General features: G+C 39.6%; 1 long non-coding RNA gene across 2 annotated transcripts in view; it reads left to right on the top strand.

The window, feature by feature from the left end:
- The first annotated feature begins 1,033 nt into the window (after positions 1-1,033).
- LOC144232239 (uncharacterized) overlaps positions 1,034-21,377 on the top strand; it is a 51,111-nt gene continuing 30,767 nt past the window's right edge. Inside the window, exons 1-2 of one of the 2 annotated variants that reach the window (XR_013335346.1) lie at positions 1,034-1,152; positions 3,401-3,502. This is a non-coding gene — a long non-coding RNA (uncharacterized LOC144232239). Of the gene's footprint in view, positions 1,153-1,631; positions 1,920-3,400; positions 3,503-21,377 lie in introns of those variants that run through there. The other variant, XR_013335347.1, reaches the window with a different exon arrangement.

Here is a 21,377-nt window from a genome sequence, read left to right as displayed (position 1 = left end):
TGAAGAGAAACCAGAGTATTCCCCAGGCAATTTGAATACACATGAAGATGGAAGAAGTTGGCCTAAAGCTCCAGATCTCCTTTTCAGTGTGACTTTATTTTCGACCTATTGGTCATCTACAAAAGGATTATCTACAAAGGTCATTTATAGTTTGGGTAGGAACAATTGCCTTTATATAAAAATATATAATATATTGCCTATATTATAAATTGTCACTTTATTTTATTTATTTATTAATTTTAATTAGAGAGAGAGAGTGTGTAAGCAGGAGAGAAGGGCAGAGGGAAAGAGAGAGAGAGAGAATCTTAAGCAGGCTGCATGTTGAGCGTGAAGCCCTCTGTGGGGCTCGATCCCATGAACCAAATCAAGACCCAAGCCCAAATCACATGTGAGTCAGCTGCTCAACCGACTGAGCCACCCAAGCATCCCTATTATTGTCACTTTAAATTGAGAGAGAGAGAGAAAGAAGCAAGTCTAAGAAAGTAATGATTCTTGCCTCATAGTTACTCTTAATTAAATCAGATTGTTATGTCTAATTCAGAGGTGGCCAAAATCTAAGACATGAAATCTTGTTAATCAAAGTACGTCCTTGGATCACACATGGGTGTCACCGGAGAGCTTGTTAAAAATGCCATATCTCACACTCCTCCCCAGGCTACTGGGTCTGAACCTGCACATTGACAAGATCAATGAGTGGTTAGTATGCAGTTAAGGTTTGAGAGAACGACAGCCAATCAGCTCCCACAGGCCCTTTGTGACACAATAAAGGAACATGTTTTGTGAAACTTGTTAACACCCAGTGCAAGAACCATTTCATCTAAAGACAAAAGAAATGTTAGTAAAGGGCGGTATATATTTTGATAGTCTTACACATTCTTCTGGACTGTATTTAAAAAATTCATGTAGAGTCTGAGGTACTAGTTTTTTTTTAATTTTTTAATGTTTTATTTATTTCTAGGAGAGAGAGAGGGAGAGACAGCATGAGCAGGGGAGGGTCAGAGAGAGAGGGAGTCACAGACTGAAACAGGCTCCAGGCTCTGAGCTGGCAGTCAGCACAGAGCCCGACGCGGGGCTTGAACCCACGAACCGCGAGATCATGACCTAAGCGAAAGTCGAACGCCCAACCGACTAAGTCACCCAGGCGCCCCTGAGGTACTTATTTTAAGTAATACTTCACCGTTTTGTATGGGGGGAGTTTTAGACTTTCTTGGTGTTAATTATGTGGAGGACTTGACAGGGTTTCAGTGTGTGCTCACGGTGCCCCATCGATGCATCATGCACATTCAAACTGCCGTGCTATTCCTTATGCCCAAAGGGAACTTCTCTCTTTTCTCTTGGCATTATCCTTTCTTGGCCTGGCAGAATTTCTTTCTTCTTCTACTCTAACTCTTGTAAAGAGAGACCACTACAAGATGCATGCCTGGGCTTCATGGCTTGGGCCCCTCACGAAATTGCTTGTTCTGGAATTGTTTTGGGTTTATGTTCTTGACATTCTTTCAGGGACATTATAAGAAAAAGCCCCATAAACGAACCTATTCTAAAGCTATAAGCTATAAGAGCTATAAGAGTTGCTCACTATTTTGCTGATACTCTCTCCACCGAAGGGATCCCAATGCTTACGGTGACACACGTCTCAGTACCAGCTGCAGGTGAGGAAACAGTGGGAATCTAGTGCCGCCCCTCCATCAAACAATGAAGAATCTTATTCTCTGTCAAACACCCACCAAATGAAGAATCTCCTGATCAGAGAACTGCTGGACTTGGTTTAACCAACAGTACACGGACTCATGGACTCATTCGATCCAAGGAGCAACTTTGGTCCTTAATTAGTGTAGATATAATGACCCACCCATTGTGGGTACTGTATATAACGTCTCCAATTCTCACCTCCACTCCCACCCAGACTTCTTCCCCTGAAGGTAATTCCTCAGCGATTTCTTCCTTGATGTGTCTCCCTTTACCATGCACGTGACAAAAAATCAACGCTGGTTCTGTTGGTCTTTGTGGTGGTCTTTATCTCTCCTTTATCGTGGGAGTAGTTCATTGCAGAAGCCACAGCTTTCATCTATATACTTTGTGTACCAACGGCAATGTTCCACAAGCCAGTGTAGACAGGAAGTCCTGAAGTTCTTCCTGAGCATTGTTCAGGGATACCTTTATGCTCTTTTGGGGAAGTGATTTTCTGTTTGATATGATGTGTAGGAGTGCTTCTCTCTCTTCTTTTTAGGGGGGTGGGTATTTGTCAGATCTTTAATGCTGACAAGAGACAGGCCTCAAGCAATGTTCTTGGTGCAAGGTTTTGAACAGAGTATTGCAAGATGTTTAGAACACACAAGAATAAGCTGAGGATGTGAACTGTTAGAAGACCAATAGACTATGGGATTCTGTGTTGCCATCTGGAATGTAGACTAAATGCCTGAGCATCTGGTAAGTAGGAAGCAGATAGAAGCGAGTATCCTAATGAGCATATGAAAGAAGGGCTGAAGCCCTGGTGATGATGAAGATGAACAAAGTCCAGAAGGTGTGAGAGAACGGAAAAGGCCAAAGGGAGACATGATTGTAAACAAAGAAGAAAATCTCAGAGTTGAAGATCTTGGAGGGGAAGAAAGTCTAAGTGACAGGTGTTGTCGTGTATATATATTTTTTCATATATATATATATATGGGTTGCTTAGGTGGAGGTGAGGTAAGGATCGTTTGGGGTGAGGCAGCTTTGACATGTGCTAGGAGGGTGTTGAAGAATCAACAGCAAGGAAGGTGGTGAGAAGGTGCCTATAACTCAAATGCTGAGGTTATTAAGGAATAATATTCATGATTGGTTTTATTTTGGAAAGTGTGTGAGCACGTTGTGATTGCCCTGCTCATATTCCTCAGCACTTCCCACTTCATTATCCAGAAGCTGCAGAAGGGGGCGCTGCCCAGGTATAGGGCAGGCCAGAGGTGCTGGGCAATAAGCACCCTGAAAGCATTCCTCAACCAACAACTTAGCTTCCTTGTATCTTTAGTAGGGTAACTCTGAGACGTATGTTTTCTACTTTCCTCCACAATTTCCTTGAAGGATCCAACTCTAGTGACCCCACACAGAGGTTATTTACTGTCTTCCTTCTGCTGTCACTTCTTCTCTTCCTGGTATTACTTTTTCTCTTCCCTAATGAACCTTCCAAATAAAGGTTTGTGTTTGAATCTTTGCCTCAGTCAGCATGGGGGGAACCCAAATTCACTAACATTTTGTCATTTGGCCAACAGGGCAACTCTAAAAGGAATGCAAAATAATATCAATTAGTTTTCAAAAAAGGAAACAGAGGCTGTGCATTTCTCAAAGCCACCCATGTAGTAAGAAGCTGAACTATCCTTTGGATGAACTAGTCTTCTGATTTTGGGCTCTGTATTCTTTTCCTTAGGCCTTGAATACCTATACTCAAGATGTGTTCTTGTCCACAAGGTTGGCAGATCACAGCAAGGAGGATGGAGACAGGAAAATATAAACGGACGTGTGAATACGAGTAGGTAAAGTCATGGGAATACAGCAGAGAAACAATGGCTTAGGGTCAAAAAAGGATATTATCATTATATGAGAGGAAATTGTAATGCAGAGAATTACCCAAAACAAGGGATGGCCCAGCAGCACAGGACTGTTGAAAATCATGTTTCAACTAAGTGATAAGAGGAAAATGACCAAAGATAGAGAAGTAAAGGCATTCTTCACTGTAGAAAGTAGATTTGATAAGAAGAAAAGAACAGTTTGACAGGTGGTCCCTGGGGTCTAAAGGGAAGATGCAAACTGGGTAAGAAGGGTGGGCGTTGTTATTCTAGTTGCCGTGGCCGGATTGGAGGCTCCTTAGGCACTGGTAATGGTGGTGGGCCCTGCTTCCAGAAACGTCTTCCTCCAGAGTCTCGGAGAGAGTTTCTGAATTTACATTCAAAAATATCTTTGAAAGACCAGACTGGGGAGAGGTTTGGAATCTTTTGAGATGCGTGTGTGACCAATAAGATAACATTCTAACATTATAAAATTATAGAAAATGGCATTACAGAATTGAAAAGATTCCAGTAGAGGTTTAATCTTTATTTTCGTTATTCGATTCCCTTTCTCTTTCCTATCTCTTTCTCCCCATCCATATCTATTCACCTAAGAATCCTGATAGCAGTTGGCTGTTGGCATTCCGACTATTAGTTCCTTCCAGTGATTGCCATTGTGAGCTAGCAGAGACCCGGCTTTCTAACTACACAGAAATCCTACTGTGCTTTATAAGATGATGGAGCAAATGTGTTCCTAAAAAATATTATTTCCACAAACAACCATTGAAATAACATCTATATTGTCTGAATTAATCACATTAGGGCAAACTTTCCCCTTATCTCTACTCTCTCTCTCTCTCTTTTTAGAAATGAGGTTAAAGCAACTGAGATCGTTGGGGATTAACTGGAAGGGCATTTGTGAAATCATGCCTGGATTTTTCTCTCTTCATTTTTCCTCTAATTGTGATACCATAAACAAGCCATATAATAGTCTCATTAGAAGACCCTGTTGAGAGAAGCAGGAGCAGCGAACCATCTGGTGTGTAAAGTACCTGCTGGTTGAAAAAGTTATGGGGCTAAAAATAATCTCAATATGATGACTCTTTTGGAATCAGGCATCTGGGCAAACAAGCTGGCTATTGACCAACCCAGGAGACTGCTATGTTTCCTGTACAGAGTTCAGACATGATAAATCACCTTGGAAAAACCACTGCCCTGGGTAGGGGGTGGAGGATTGATAAGTGTATGGTTTCAAAATGATGATAAAGATGGAGGCATGATCAATCATCATCATGATGCTTCTTAACAGATTTGAATAGAGAGCACATGGGGAAAGAATGAACTGGAAACATAGAGAGGGGTGCTGGGCTGAGAACATGATTGACAATGTCTAATATGGCTGAGGATTTGGAGGGTGTAGATAATCCCAGATAAGTGTTAAAAATAATAATAATAATATAATGCTGTATTAATTCTAATTTATAAGGAGTATAACAAATTTTTAAGTTCATATTTTCTATCCTATTATGAAAATACACAGAAAAGTTTAATTCTACATTATAAACTTATATAACCAAAACCTAGATTTCCCTATTAACATTTTATTATACTTGCTTTATTGCTTGTCTATCAATTTGTCTATCCCTCTGTCATCCATCAACCCATCTTATTTTTTTAAATTTTTTATAGTTTATTTTTGAGTCAGAGAGAGACAGAGCATAAGTGGGGGAGGGGTAGAGAGAGAGGGAGACATAGAATCCAAAGCAGGATCCAGGCACAGAGCCTGACGCGGGGCTCGAACCCATGAACCGTGAGATCGTGACCGGAGCCAAAGTTGGATGTTTAACCACTGAGCCACCCAGGCACCCCAAACCCATCTTATTTTTTGATGCATTTCAAAGTAAGTTGCAGACATTAGTATAATTCCCCTAAACTCAATATTGTTTATAGTTTTTTTTAAGGTAAAATTTACACACAATGAAATGGGCAAATCTTAGGTTTACTTTTCTCTGAATCATGACAAATGCATACACCTATGTATCTCAAACCTCTATCAAAATATAGAACATCTCCTTCACTTTAGAAAATTCCCTAAGGCTTGTTTCCAGTCAATACTTGTCCTTACTCAGCCAGAGGCAGTCATAATGAGTCATTTCTATCTCCATGTTAGTTTTCCTGTTCCAGAACTTCATATCAATGGAAATCACACGATATGCCCTCTTTTGTGTTAGGCTTTTACTCAGCATAATGCTATTGAGGTTGCCTTCAAGTTGTTGCATGTATTAGTAGTTTATTCCTTGTTCATTGTTGATTAGTATTCCATTTTATGAATATACCACAGCTTCGTTATCCATTCTTCTATTGATGGATAGTTGGCTGTTTCCAGTTTATAATTATCAGGAATAAAGCTACTATGAACATTCTTATATTTTGTGGATATGCATTTTGATTTCTCTTGGGTAATAGGTAGGAGCAGAATTGTTAGGATAGGTGTATGTTTACTTTTCAGAGAAATTGTAGAGTCATTTTACAAAATGGCTGTTCCATTCATACTCCAGCCAATAATGTAAGAGTTCCAGTTGCTCCACCTCCTTAGTGTGGTGTATAATGGTGTTTTACTGGGGCTTTAATTTGAATATTACTAGTGACTAATGATGGTGGGTAGTTTTTAATGAGATTATTAAAGATTTATAGGTCTTTTCTTGCATTAAGTATCTGTTCCACTCTTTTGTCCATGTTTTCATTGGGTTGGTTATTTGTTTTTATTATTAAGTTGTAGGGGGTCTTTACTTATCCTGAATGTGAGTCCTCTGACAGATATATGTTTCTTGAAGCTTGTGGCTTGCTTATTCATTTTCTGAAAAGTGTCTTTTAATAAGAAATTTTAAATTATGATTAAGTCCAATATATCAATTTTCTCTTATAATGTTTCTTTGGTTTTAATGATTTTTTTCTATTACGTTACTATATTTTTTCTTAGAACCCCCTACGTATTCCCAAGTCACAAAGATAGCTCTAATGTTTCTTCCTGAATGTTTTACGCTTGAAGTTTTACATTTAGGTGTATGATCCACCTCAAGATAATTTTTGTGTATGGTGTGAGGTAGGACACAAGATTTCTTTTTTACATGTGGATATACATTGTTCTGGCAGTGAATGTAAGATTGTCTTTTCCAAATTTTTTTTTCTTCTTTGCTGAAAATCAAATAACCCCATAAGCTTGGGTCTGTAGTTCTTCTGTGGATGATCCCTATGTGAGTATGATACTGTTTTGAAAACTGCAGATTTTTGTTATGTCTTGAAGTCTGGTGGTATAAGTTCTCCAACTTTCATCTTCTTAAGATTGCTTTGCATATTCTAGATCCTTTGCATTTCCATATAATTAAGGACTAGCTGGTCAATTGCTACAAAAAAGAATGTTGGGAATATAATTGGATTTGTAATGAAACTCATTTCTTTTTGAATGCATAAAAAGTTGGTGGGTTATTTGAGTGTTTGATTTTATTTGACCACACTTTCAATAGGAACAAAAAGAAAATAGAATATAAAATAAAGAGAGATCAAAGTGATTAAATAACTGTAAACTTAGGACAAGTAAAGGGTATAGGAACGCTTTGGGTTGAGTTTATAACAGGCATATTTTCTCCGAGTTTTTGCCTAGGATTTTTTTTTTTTACTGTTTGGTGATTCTTTTTTTTTTCTTAATGCTTTTATTTATTTTCAAGAGAGAGAGAGAGACAGAGAAACAGAGCATGAGTGGGGGAGAGGTAGAAAGAGAGGGAGACACAGAATCCGAAGCAGGCTCCAGGCTCTGAGCTGTCAGCACAGAGCCCAAAATGGGCCTCGAACCCATGAACCACGAGATCATGACCTGAGCCGAAGTCGGATGCTCAGCCGACTGAGTCACCTAGGGGCCCCTGTTTGGTGATTCTTATATGTGTATTATCTAAGACACAAAATAAGCCACATGGCTCAAGCTGACTTTGTTTCCAAAATTACTTACTCACTCTACTATGGTTTTTACACGAGGAATGATAATAGAGTGTATGCCCACCTGATTCAAACATCAGTGGAAAATTCTGCTTCAAGATGAGGCTCAAGATTCCTTTCCACCCCTGTTTGTCAACTTCCCTTAGTAAACCCGAGACATTTTCTCTATCATTCTATGTCTTTCTCTTCTCTTTTGGTTCTTCCCCTTTGATATCAGAAATACATGACATTGTCTGCATAACTCAGATGCAGTTCCAACCTTAGGATGGAAATGGAAAGAAATAATAAACCAGGAGGGAAAACTGATTTACTTCTATTTCAATCCAGTCTTTATTTATTTATTGTGCAAAAGAGAAAGAGAGAGAGAGAGCTTGGGGAAAGGGAAGAAAGAGAAGGAGAGAGAAAGAATTCCAAGTAGGCTCTGCATTACCAACAGAGAGCCTGACGTGGGGCTCAAACTCAAACTGTGAGATCATGACCTGAGCCAAAATCAAGAGTCATATGCTTAACCCACTGAGCCACCCAGGTGTCACGTGATCCAGCCTTAAACACACACACACACACACACACACACACAAGGGCGCCTGGGTGGCTTAGTCAGTTAAGCGTCCGACTTTCGCTTAGGTCATGATCTCGCGGTTCGTGGGTTCGTGCCCCGCGTCGGGCTCTGCGCTGATTGCCAGCTCAGAGCCTGGAACCTGTTTCAGTCTGTGACTCCCTCTCTCTCTGACCCTCGCCTGCTCATGCTGTCTCTCTCTCTCATAGAAATAAATAGAAACATTAAAAAAAAATTTTTTTTAAACCACACACAATAATATTTACTTCCAAATTAAGCAGAATTTATATTCAAATTATGCAAAGGTGATACACATAAGACAGGAGTTTGTTCTAGGTTAGTAGACCAGTTAACTATAGCTCTAAAGAGATTAATTTTCTATTTTACTGAGAACACATATTACATTTCTTTAATATGTCCAAATAGGCATACTAAGATTGGGTATTAAACATTTTGTGAGTTTGACACCATATCTTCTCCTATTTGCCTTATTTGTTATGACCAAAACCTTGAAAAAGGCTAAAAGTCTTAGTCTTTGAATATCTCTAGTATTCCCATATGGGAGATCATTACTGGGCTTTTTTGTTTTTTAAATTTTAGGGACGGAATAAGGGATCAGGAACAGTTTGGCCAAGGATTATTACAGGGAAAAGTAATTTCTATCAGATATTTAGAATCTTTTGTCTTTGTGTGCACTCACCTTTCCAAGTATATAATTGCCTAGCTTGGTATCTAAAATGTAATATGTGCATTATTAAATATTGGTTAAATGGAAGGTCCTTAATCTTTGGGGTCTTCCTTATCCTGGCCAAAAGAGAAAGAAATTAGCAGGATGACCTTTCCAGATTCTCCTCTAGCCTGCTATTCTGATTTTAGCATTCAATACAATTTCACAGTCATTTGATCTTTTAAAAAGTTGAGAATGTTTTTGTGAGCCTGCCTGGAGGGCCCTCTCTCCCCCTGCAGTCAATAGAACAGCTGCGCCAAAGTGCTCTGTGCATATGGAAACGACTACCACCGCTTCAGGGCCGGGACAGGGTTGAACGCAATAGCCATCATTCTAACAAACTGCTCCCTGTTCTGCTACATAAAACAGCCTTAGAAGGAAAGTACTGGTAAGATCTTCTCGCCACCTCCCCTCAAACGGATTGAAATTAAATGTTTCTGTTGACTTTCTAATTTATCCCCCCTCCCCAATCCTAGCACCTTATTCTGATGTTTTAATAGTGACATAAAATTTCTGTGTTGTCTGAGCCTGTCATGCATCCCATTAAAGAGAAGGAGAGAAAGGAGAGGAAAGCAGGAGGGAGGCGGGAGAGGGCTGATGTAACTGAGTGCTTCTTAGGTACCAGGAATTTTCATGTATTCCACGTTTCGTATGTTAAATATTTATTTAATGCTCATTCTGTGCCAGAGATTTTCATATATTATATATTTGCCTCATTCGCTTTTCAGAGAGACATGTGGGGTCAGGATGATTCCAGTATTTATTTTCCATACAAATAGGAAGCTGAGGTCCCAAGAAATGAACAATAATTTACCCCTGGAATTTGACGCTAAGCCTGTTTGACTTTGAAGCCGAAGTAGTCTCTATTCCATCCCCCTACGCAAAACACAAAGGACCCCTATTGCTGAAAGAACCATATTTTGCAATATTATAGGAAGGGTTCTCGGTCTGATAGCCTTCGAGTTTACAGAACCCCGAATTTACTTTCAAGACTCCAAGCACTGGGGAAAGAATCCGCTTCCTTCATAAATTTTGGAGACAGAGTTAAGTAATAATTTTTCCGGCCTCTCACTGTTCCATCTTCTTTCTTAGCTGCCTCTTCTCTGTGGTGGGTATGGGGGATCTGGGTCGGTGACAAAAATACAAAAGGAAAATGGCAACCTTTGGGGTAGCAAAACTGCCTTTGTGCTGGCCGGGATCACCCAGCCAGGGGATAAACTGGCAGCGTGTTTCTGCCTCCTGCCTATTGTGTTCATGCTGGTCCTTGGCACCGTGGCTCACCCCCTCATCCTTGCTCTGTGCTATTCCAATTAGTTTTACTCAGTGTGGCTGGCACCCATCATCCCAAATTATTTCTTTTTGCTCAGCTACAGAATTACCATTTCTATTTCCAACTGGCAACAGCTTGTCACCCTTCCCAGATATATTTCCATCTTAATGAAGCTCTTATCATGCCAGCCCTCTGCATAAAAATTTTCAATGTTTTCCCATTGTAGGTAGAATAAAACCCTCCTCCTTGCCATAGCCTGTAAGGCCTTGTGTGATCTGGCCCAGCGCCCCCATTTCATGTCCCATTACTTCTCTCCTCCCTTGTGGGACCCTACCACACTCCTTGCTTTTTCTCAAATCAAACTCATTTTTTTTTCCTTAGCTGTAACCTGGTTCCTTCTCATCGTACATACAGGGCTTTTAGTTCATTTAAAATCTCCGGGGGGCCTTGCTCACCTTTCACCCTTACACAGTTTCTTTCCACTCTGCATTGGCTTTACTTTTATCACATCATCTTTTCCATTTTTTCCCAAAGAAAGTGTCATAGTCAAAAAATCATGTCCTTATTTGTTAATTTTGTTTTCTGACTCTCAATTGGAACATAAGCTCCATTTGTAAGAGGCCATCTCTACCTAATTCCTGCTATATCCCTTGTGCACAGAATGGTAAATATTTGGTACTTATTGACCAAATGGGGTCAGTGCATTAGCACCACGGATGACTGATCATCAGTAGACATCTAGCCGCTATGGCAAACAGCCAAAGGAAAGATTTTTCATAGAAGTGGGGAAGAGGAGGTAGGGATTAGGTACAATTCACTCCCTAAAATTACCCCAAATTATTGACATATGCAAGTCAAAACATATTCTAAAATGCATGAATGGTCCATCACCCCAGTGTAGCTTCATAAACCAGTCCCCCAACAACACAGTTCAAATTTCGGTCACCATGGGAGCACCTGGGTGGCTCAGTCGGGTAAACATCAGACTTCAGTTCAGGTCATGATGTCACGGTTGGTGGGTTCGAGCCCCGCATCGGGCTCTGTGCTGACAGCTCAGAGCCTTAAGCCTGCTTTGAATTCTGTGTCTCCCTCTCTCTCTCTGCCCCTTCCCCACTTGCACTCTGTCTCTCCATCTCTTAAAAATAAATAAACATAAAAAAGATTTTGGTCACCATGATACATTAGCTGTAAGTTGCCAGATAGAGTACAAATTTAAATGCTAGCTCTTCAAGGCACACATCACTACATAAACAACAGTTGTACGCGACTGCCCATGATACGCCACATCTTTCAAAGACTGTGGGTGGTGGCTCTCTGCACATCTGTCATTCAGTCCACACACAGACAGCGAAGCATGTAGTTGTGTGGTCTCCTTGTCCTCCAGTGATAAACCCATGCACCTTTTGAGAATATAGATACTCAAAAAAGGAAATTGGCCAACAAAGATGAAAGTGCAACAAAGACACAAAAATTGATAATGTTGGGAGTGAAATTTGGATTAAACGTAAATGGAATTATAGACTAACTGCCCACCTGTGGGAATGTTAACACTGTCTCCAAAGGAGAGAACCCAGGTGTGCAGCCAAGGAACTTGGTGAGGGAAACTTATCAACATAAATGAGGGATGTGGTGTGGGAAAAGCATGACACTGACCCAGAGGAAGTGACGCTTGTAAAAACTTCACATGAAAGGAATTCTTGAAGATGTTTCATGACATCAAAAGCACAAAGGGTAAAATATCAGAAGCCAATCCACTTAGAAAGGACAATGATACCAAAAAGATGTTTACTTCATATTGGAAGTCATATGAGAAGAAGAAGACAAGCAGTGTTCAAACTTGTTTTTGTTTCAAAAAATAAAATGTTTTGATTCTCAATCTCCCTAATGTTTTAAACTACAGTAAATGAATATTTATTTTTCTATTTTTCACTTTTAAATTTATAACTGGCAGTAAGAAAGTTGACAAAAACTTAAAACAATTTTTTAATAGTTTATTGTCAAGTTGGTTTCCATATAACACCCAGTGCTCATCCCCACAAGGGCCCTCCTCCATGCCCATCACCCCCCTTCCCCTGCTCCCTACCCCATCAGCCCTCAGTTTGTTCTCGGCATTCAAGAGTCTCTCATGGTTTGCCATCCTCCCCTTCCCNTTTGGAGAAGTGTCTGTTCATATCTTCTGCCTATTTCTTCACTGGACTGTTTGTTTTTCAGGTGTGGAATCAGAATTGGCAAAGAAGAAGTCAAATTGTCACTTTTCACAGATGACATGATACTCTACATAGAAAACCTAACAGACTTCACCAGAAGCCTACTAGAGCTGATCCATGAATTCAGCAGTTGCAGGATACAAAATCAATGTACAGAAATCAGTTGCATTTTTATACACCAACAAGGAAGCAACAGAAAGAGAAATCAAGAAACTGATCCCATTCACAATTGCACAAAAAACCATAAAATACCTAGGAATAAACCTAACCAAGGATATAAGAGATCTGTATGATGAAAACTATAGAAAACTTAGGAAGAAAATTGAAGAAGACACAATGAAATGGAAAAACATTCCATGCTCATGGATAGGAAGAATAAATATAGTTAAGATGTCATTACTACCTAAAGCACTCTACACATTCAATGCAATTCCAATCAAAATTGCACCAGCATACTTCTCAAAACTAGAACAAACTATCCAAAAATTTGTATGGAACCACAAAAGACCCCGAATAGCCAAAGTAATATTGAAGAATAAAACCAAAACGGGAGGTATCACCATCCCAGACTTTAGCCTCTACTACAAAGCTGTCATCATCAAGACAGTACGGTATTGGCACAAAAACAGACACATAGACCAGTGGAATAGAATTGAGAACTCAGAATTGGACCCAAAAGTATACAGCCAACTAATCTTTGACAAAGCAGGAAAGAGTATCCAATGGAAAAAAGACAGCTTCTTCAACAAATGGTGCCGGGAGAACTGGACAGCAACATGTTGAAGAATGAAACTAGATCATTTTCTCACACCATACACAAAAATAAACTCAAAATAGATAAAGGCCCTGAATGTGAGACAAGAAACCATCAAAACCCTAGAGGTGAAAGCAGGAAACAACCTCCTTGACCTCCACCGCAGCAATTTCTTACTTGACACATCCCCAAAGACAAGGGAATCAAGAGCAAAAATGAACTTTTGGGACCTCATCAAGATTAAAAGCTTCTGCACGGCAAAGGAAACAATCCATAAAAGTAACAGGGAACTGACAAAATGGGAAAAGATAGTTGCAAATGACATATCAGATAAAGGGCTAGTATTGAAAATCTAAAAAAAAATTTTTTAACATTTTATTTATTTCTGAGAGAGAGAGGTACAGCAGAGCAGAGAAGGGTCAGAGAGAGAGGGAGACACAGAATCTGAAGCAGGCTCCAAGCTGTCAGCACAGAGCCCGACCCGGGGCTCGAACCTACAAACCGTGAGATCATGACCTGAGCTGAAGTCTGCCGCTTAACTGACTGAGCCACCCAGGCACCCTGGAAGTTGACAAAAACTTTTAAAAGTCACAGAACCATCTTACTTTCCCCCTTTAATGGTTATGGTTGCCATGCATGGTTTCAGTGTGCATGCTCATTTTGCAGCCCCCACACCGTGTATGAAGGGAAGACTTCCTATTGACTCATGTGCTCACTGGCATGTCCTTGCACTTCACTAAGGTTCCCCAGGAAGAACTAGCAAAGAGGGTTTTCCCTTAAAGAATAGAATTCTTTTCAAATGGAAAATTGATTACTGAATATTTTTCTTAATCGTGTGCATTTCTTCTTATATAATATGGCTTCAGAATGATCAATTGTTTAAAAATTGGAAACTATAAAAACTATGAAGAAGAAAACACAAATTGCCCTGAAGGCTGCCCCTATCTAATCATTAATTAGGGGGACTTGGGTGGCTCAGTGGATGAAGCATCCAACATTTGATTTTGGCTCAGGTCATGATTCTCACTGTCTGGAGATAGAGCCCAGCGACGACACCACCTCAGCTCCATGTGGGCCTGGACTCACTTAAGATTCTCTCTCTTCCTTTCCCTCTGCCCCTTCCCTGCTTGCACGTGCACACTCTTTCTCTCAAAAAACAATGATAATCATTATTAATATGTTGGGGGATATTTTTCCATACTTTTCCCTATGCATATATTTTTCTGAGATTTGGAACATTCTGTACATATTTCTTCACTTGAAAATTGTTTCAGGGTCGCCTTGGTGGCTAGGTTGGTTAAGCATCCGACTTTGGCTCAGATCATCATCTCACGGTTCATGGGTTCGAGCCCCAGGTCGGGCTCTGTGCTGACAGCTAGCTCAGAGACTGGAGACTACTTCAGATTCTGTGTCTCCTTCTCTCTCTGACCCTCTCCTGCTCACGCTCTCTCTCTCTCTCTCTTTTTCTCTCTCTCTCTCAGAAATAAATAAGACATTTTAAAAAATTAGAGTCTACATATCCATGAGATCATAAAGTATTTATCTTCTCCTTACTTACTACATTTAACATGATTCTCTCGATGTCCATCCATATCATCACAAATGGCAGAATTTTCCTTTTTTATGGCTGAGTGGTATTTCATTGTATATATACAACGTGTCTTCTCACTCATCTATGGATGGACACTTAGGTTGTTTCCGTGTCTTGGGCTATTGTAAATAATGGTGTAAAAAACTTGGGGTATAGATATGCTTTCAAATTAGTGTTTTCATTCCATTTCGATAAATACCAAGAATTAGGATTGCTGGATCATATGGTAGTTCTATTTTTAATTTTTTGAGGAAACTCCACACTGTTTCCCATAATGATTGTACCAGTTAACATTTCCATCAATAGTACACAAGCATTCCCTTCTCTTCAAATCTATACCACACTTGTCATTTCTTGTCTTTTTGATAATATCCATTCTGACAGATGTGAAGTGATTTCTCACTGTGGTCTTGATTTGCATTTCCCTGATGACTAGTGATATTGAACATCTTTCCATGTACCTATATACCTTCTTTGGAAAAATGTCTATGCAGATCCTCTGCCCAATTTTTAATAGGATTGTTTGGGGTTTGGTTTTGTTTCATTTTGTTTTTGTTTTTGTTTTTGCTATTGGGTTGTATGAGTTCTTTATCTATTTTGGATATTAACCCCTTGCCAGATTTATGATTTGCAAATATTTCCATAGGTTGCCTTTTCATTTTGCTGACTGAGGACTGGAGACATTAAATAACTTGCCTCAGACTCATGTGTTTTTCCTTGAAGTAGCAAATACAAATATCTATTTCTTCATAAAAAGTTGTGGAAAACAATATTTCAATAAGGATAGTATGCCTTTTGAAACATGCTATTGTTTATCTTTTTACTTAAAAACCAATAAGAAAAGTGGAGAGTGTTACTAAATGTTTTCCAAAGGTTTTATAGAAATGGCAGAAGACCCCCTAATGTTAGTTACATTAAGTCATTTGTCATTCTTTGGTCACAATAGGCTGATCACTAAAACTAATGCTTGACAGAATTGTGACAAAGCTGATTTTTTGCTCCAGAGGTCCTTCCACACTGTCTCCATATGGTTAATTTTATATGTCATCTTGGCTGGCTATAGAGTGTCCAAATTAAATATGATTTCTATGTGTATCTGTGAGAATATTTCTAGATGAGATTAGCGTTTAAATTCATGGATTTAGTAAAGTAGATTATCCTTTAAATTGTGGGTGGGTCTCATCCAATCTCTTGAAGGGCTAAAGAGCAAAACGTGGAAGAAGAAGGACTTCATCCCCTTTTTCCCTGCCTCACTGAGTGAGCCTGGACATCTCATTTCATCTGCACTTGAACTGGAATATTTGTACCAATGGCTTTCCTGGGTCTTCATCTTGTAGATGACAGATGGTAGGACCTCTCACCCTCTGACCTGAGCCAATTCCTCATAAGAAATTGTTTTGTGCACCATTGGTTCTGTTCTTCAGAGAACCCCAACTACTTAACTTATTATCTGACCCAACCACAATAGTTACATTATTTTATCCACCCCTCTTCCTCGTGTTCTATCAGAGTCTTCTAACTGAAGACAATCAGTGCTCATTCATACTTGTATGTAGATTACTGATAACAGCTGAACATTTTTACTTGATGGATTAAATAAGTACAATTTCAGATGAAAAGTTATAGGCATTTTCAGTACAGTCCTTGGAGAGGCTCAGAGTCATTTTATGTAGAGCGTAGTCTACTTTTGTGTCAGGAAATTCCTCTATAAACAAATATTGTCTGACTGTTGCCTCAGTCGTCTATTGAAGTGTAACAAACCACAAATTTGGTGGTTCAAGAGAACACAGACTTATCTCACACTCCTGTAGACCAGAGATTTTACTGCTGGGCTCAAGTCAAGGTATCTTTAGAACTGCATTCATTACTGGGAATTTGAGCTCATTTCTATTATCAGTTTTAGAAGATGAAGCTCTGTAGAATTTTTTAGATATTAAAATGGTTCTTTTTCAATGAATATATACATTGGGTATACTTAGTCTCCTTTCATTCTGAGCACTTTGTGAGAAATTACACAAAAACATTTGATTCACAATAACATGAGCCAGCATGGCTTTATTCGGCTTTATAATAGTCAAATCCTATGCTGAGTGAATTTAGGGATGAGGAAACACCTTTTTGCTCCTAAATATTTCCCTGTCTAATAAATTTGCATGTTAATTACATCTTTAAGTTAAGTCATTGAGAGTAAGTTTAAAAATGGCAAAGTTTGAGTGAATCAAACATTTTTTTGTCTTTACTCAGTTACTGGAAATGGAAATATTATTTATCAGTTTAGCTAATCAGCCACCTGATGCTGGCAAGTGTGATGGGAGGGGGTGGAGGCCTGGAAAAATGATGCTGACTAGACCCCCACCCAGAGGCCTGGAGTCTCTTACTTAGGCTTGTGGTTTCCCAACACATAACAGGGTGAAGGAACCACAGGGCAATCTCTCAAGGCTTGGTTATCTTGTATATGAAGGAGGAGGAACTGTGTTGGGCTCCCATTTTGTTGGGGGGGGCAGTGTGTTGTTCTCCAAGGAGACCAGCCTGTTGGATAGATGGTCGTAATCTTGACAATGGGGTTGGCCTGAGGAGATGTATTTAGGAGTGTGCTGAGATGCATCTACAGTACTTTTTTACTGTGGTCGGTTTCATGGGCCTCTTTGCTCAGACCCTCTGTGCCTTCCATGGCTTACAACCCCCTTCTTGACCTGACTTTGTTGTTTTTGATCTCGCACTCCTGCTCTGTTAGGATGAGCCTGATTGAGCTGAGGACTCTTTCATTAGGAAAAAGCTGAATTATCCATCTTTTGCAAAAAAGATGCATTTGCCTTTGAAAACCATCATGACTGGTGTGAGAGAGGCAAGAGAGGAGAGTTATTGTACAGGATGACTTTCACTATCACTGAGTCACTGCTATCTATTGGCTTAATGGAATCTTTTCCTGCATAGGGGCCATTGTATACACTCACATGGATGCTGACTACATTACAGTATTAATAAACTCTTGTCATTTATTGTATTTAATATAATTGGCAATAAGGCAGCAGAGGAAAGGGACTATATGTACAGGCAGCCTTACCTAGAATGAAGCAAAGCCTTCCTAAGCTGACTCTTGCGTGGAAAGGCAAAGGACTTTCTAAAGGTGCTTTGAAGTGACAAAAATACACTAGTGCCAGTGGTGGGAACCTCCCAAAGTTCTGAAAAATCACTGATTTCTGCCAAACACCGCAGCCTGAGACGGAGATCTGAGCATGGGTGTTGATCACCCACAATCCTGCAGCGAGAGAGAGAGAAAAAAGAACCATTGGCTCCATTGTGATCATGCGACATTCAGTGGCATGTACTACTCACATTACAACTCATCACTCGTTTATCAAGTTAAGATGTATTAGAAATATTTGCTCGTCTTGCAGAACACTCGCCGAACAAGTTACTCTCAATCCAAGGGTTTACTGTAGTACAAAATAATCACTACAGTAAGTCTACTTACCATATGTCAGCACACAATTGACCCCCTCTACCCTTTTCACCCCTCCATCTCTCTTACTTTGTGATAATCGCCAGCTTATTCACTGCATCCATGAGTTTTCTTTGTTTTGTTTTTTAGATTCCACATTGCAGTGTCATCATACATTTGTCTTTCTCTGTCCTCCCCATTTCATTTAGCATAATATCCCCAAGGTTCATCCATGTCATCACAAATGGCAAGATTTCCTTCCTTTTTTTATGGTTGAGTAGCGGCCCAGTGTGTCTACACATCACTCATTATCTCTCCATGAGCACTTAGGTAGTTTCCATATCATGGCATTGTGAATAATGTTACCATAAGCATAGTGGGTGCATATATATTTTCAAATTAGAGTTTATTTTCTTCAGATAAATATCTAGACGTGAAATAGCTGAATCATATGGTCGTTCTATTTTTTATTTTTGAGGAACCTCCCTGCTGTTTTCCATAGTGGCTGTACCAATTTACATTCCCGACAATAATGCGTGAGGGTTCCCTTTTCTCCACAACCTCTCCTATACTGGCTAATTTTTGTCTTTTGTTTTATTTTTAAATTTTCTTTAACTTTTAATTTTCTTATTTTAGAGACAGGGAGTGTGAGCCAACAAGAGGGGCAGAGGGAGAGAGAGAATCTTTTTTTCTAATCTATTTTGAGAGAGAGCAAGAGAGAGAGAGAGTGTGCGTGTGCACACGTGTAAGTGGGGGAGGGGCAGAGAGAGAGAGGGAGATAGAGAATCCCTAGTAGGCTTTGTGCACTGTCAGTGCAGACATGGGGCTGGATCTCATGAACTAAGAGGTCACGACCTGAGCCAAAATTAAGAGTTGGACACTTAACTGACCAAGCCACTGAGGCACCCTAAGAGAGACTCTCTCTCTCTCTCTCTCTTTTCTTAAATTTATTGTCAAGGTAGCTAACATACAGAGTGCTCTTGGCTTTGGGAGGAGAGTCCTGTGATTCATCACTTACATACAAGACCCAGTGCTCATCCCAACAAGTGCCTTCTTCAATGCTCATCAATCTTTTTGCCCATCCCCCCACCCTCCACCATCAACCCTCAGTTTGTTCTCTGTATTTAAAAGTTCCGAGAGAGAATCTTAAGTAGGCTCGACGCTCAGCATGGATCTTGACATGGAGCTCAATCCCATGACCCTGGATCATGACCAAAGCTGAAATCAGGAGTTGAACGCTCAACTGACAGAGCCAATCAGGCACCCTCATTTGCCCTTTTTAAAATTAAACTTTTTATTTTGGAATATTTTCAGATTTACAGAAAAGTTGCAAGGATAGCACAGAGAATACCCATATCCCTTTACCACTTTACCCCTAAAGTGAACACCTTTTTTATTTTATTTTTATTCACCAGCACTTAACGGGAGCTTAAACTCAGCCTTTGCTATAGATGAAGCATCATCATTAAATTCACACTGCAAATGTATCGTGTAATATTTGTTTCTTGGCTCTCATTGGTCATGCTGTTTCAGCCTCTAGGCTGCCATTTACATCAAGAAGAATCCAGCACAAGTTGTTTTGGCCTTGGAATAGAAGGCCTGAGTTTAGGTCTGGACTCTGCTGCTTACCACTTTATTCCTCTGTAAACCACAGACAAGGCTACTTACTCTGCCAAACTCAGAAAACTGGTTCTGGAATCTGTCAAGTGTCAGCTCTGTAAGGATAATGGCATTGCTCATCTCAGTCACTACTGATTCCCTGGTGTCTTGTAAAAGGCAAGAACATAGCATTACAGCACTCAGACAAACATGACTGAAATGAATGAATGATGAAATGAGGTAATGTTCATGCTGTTTATTATAAATTTAAAAATGGTGTAAATATGTTAGGAGTTTTAACTACTCATCTATAAACAGAGGATGTGTGTGTTATCATTGATGTTGGTCATATTCTACTCCATGGTTGAAAGCCATCCACCAATTCCTACTTTGTTCACAATGGAGTCAAACCCTTTATGAGTATCTGGCAAGAAGTGGGCGTGATGAACTGCGTTTCAATCTTGTTATGCTATTTTTATTTATTTATTTTTAAATTTTTTTATTTTTTAATTTTTAATGTTTATTTATGAGAGAGAGAGAGACAGAATGAGTGGGAGAGGGCAGAGAGAGAGGGAGACACAAAATCAAAAGCAGGCTCCAGGCTCTGAACTGTCAGCACAGAGCCCGATGTGGGGCTTGAACTCACAAGCTGTGAAATCATGACCTGAGCCAAAGTCAAACACCCAACCAACTGAGCCACCCAGGTGCTTTGTATGCTATTTTTAAAAGTGCGAGGCCAAGAGGCAGTTTGCTATTTTTGCTAATATTTTCTGGCAGCTAATGAGAACTTGAAAACAAATATTGTTCTTTTTTCAGACTTTTATTGTCCTAGAGTGCTGATTTGCATTTTTGTTATCTCTGGTTTTCCTGATTCTATTTCATGAGAAAAGTAAATGTTTATAAACTGTGCATCTGCATTTTGTTACTTATTTCTGAAATACCTTTATCTAACCCTGACTTTTCACCTGTAATGAATTTTGTGTTTCATTTTGATTTGATTTTCTTTCCAGTCTGCTATCTCAATAGACAAAACCTGATATATTATATTTAGTTTGCTGGAAGGGCAAACTAAACATTTTATTTATGTCACAGCCCCTGGAGGTCCCCTGGGGACAATGTCACTATTTCTATTCTCATGATTGTTGTGTGATATAGTCCCTAGTTATTACTAAATCTTCTGAAATTACTGCTTCTGGGGAGGAAGGAAAAGGTGTAAATATTTGAGCATCCCCTGCACATAGGGACCCAACAGGGTCACATCTGTCCAATACATCCATGAGTCAGTCCATTTGCACAGAGAATATGGTCCTGGGAAATAAAGCTATCCGTAGTATCAGATTTGAATATAAAATGCTACCCCGAGTTTAAAATATATATACAAAACCGGAGTTCACTCATGTATAACCTCAAACATGGTGCTGAATGGCAATAACGCTGGTATAGAATTATGAAGTTTTAGAACCAGAAGTTCTAATTTGATTCCCTCATTTTATATTTGAAGAAATGGAGGCTCAGAGAGGTTAGAAGGCTGTTAATGTTCAGACAGCTAGCCAGTGGCAAAGTCAGTAAAGAAATACAGGCTTTGGGATCTGAATAGTAGCTTTCTCCGGAACCGCAGTTGCTTTTTAGTGGTTATTAATTATTCAGTTTAGAGATTACCCAGGGCTACTGCTTTCCCTCATTGGTCCTGACTCTGTTTTAAAACATTTGCTAATTGTATCTG

This window comes from Crocuta crocuta, unplaced genomic scaffold (assembly GCF_008692635.1).
Source record: "Crocuta crocuta isolate KB4526 unplaced genomic scaffold, BGI_CrCroc_1.0 scaffold94, whole genome shotgun sequence".
Taxonomy (NCBI): Eukaryota; Metazoa; Chordata; class Mammalia; order Carnivora; family Hyaenidae; genus Crocuta; species Crocuta crocuta.
Note: the sequence above shows the minus strand (reverse complement) of the source record. Positions and strands in the feature narration are given on the sequence as shown.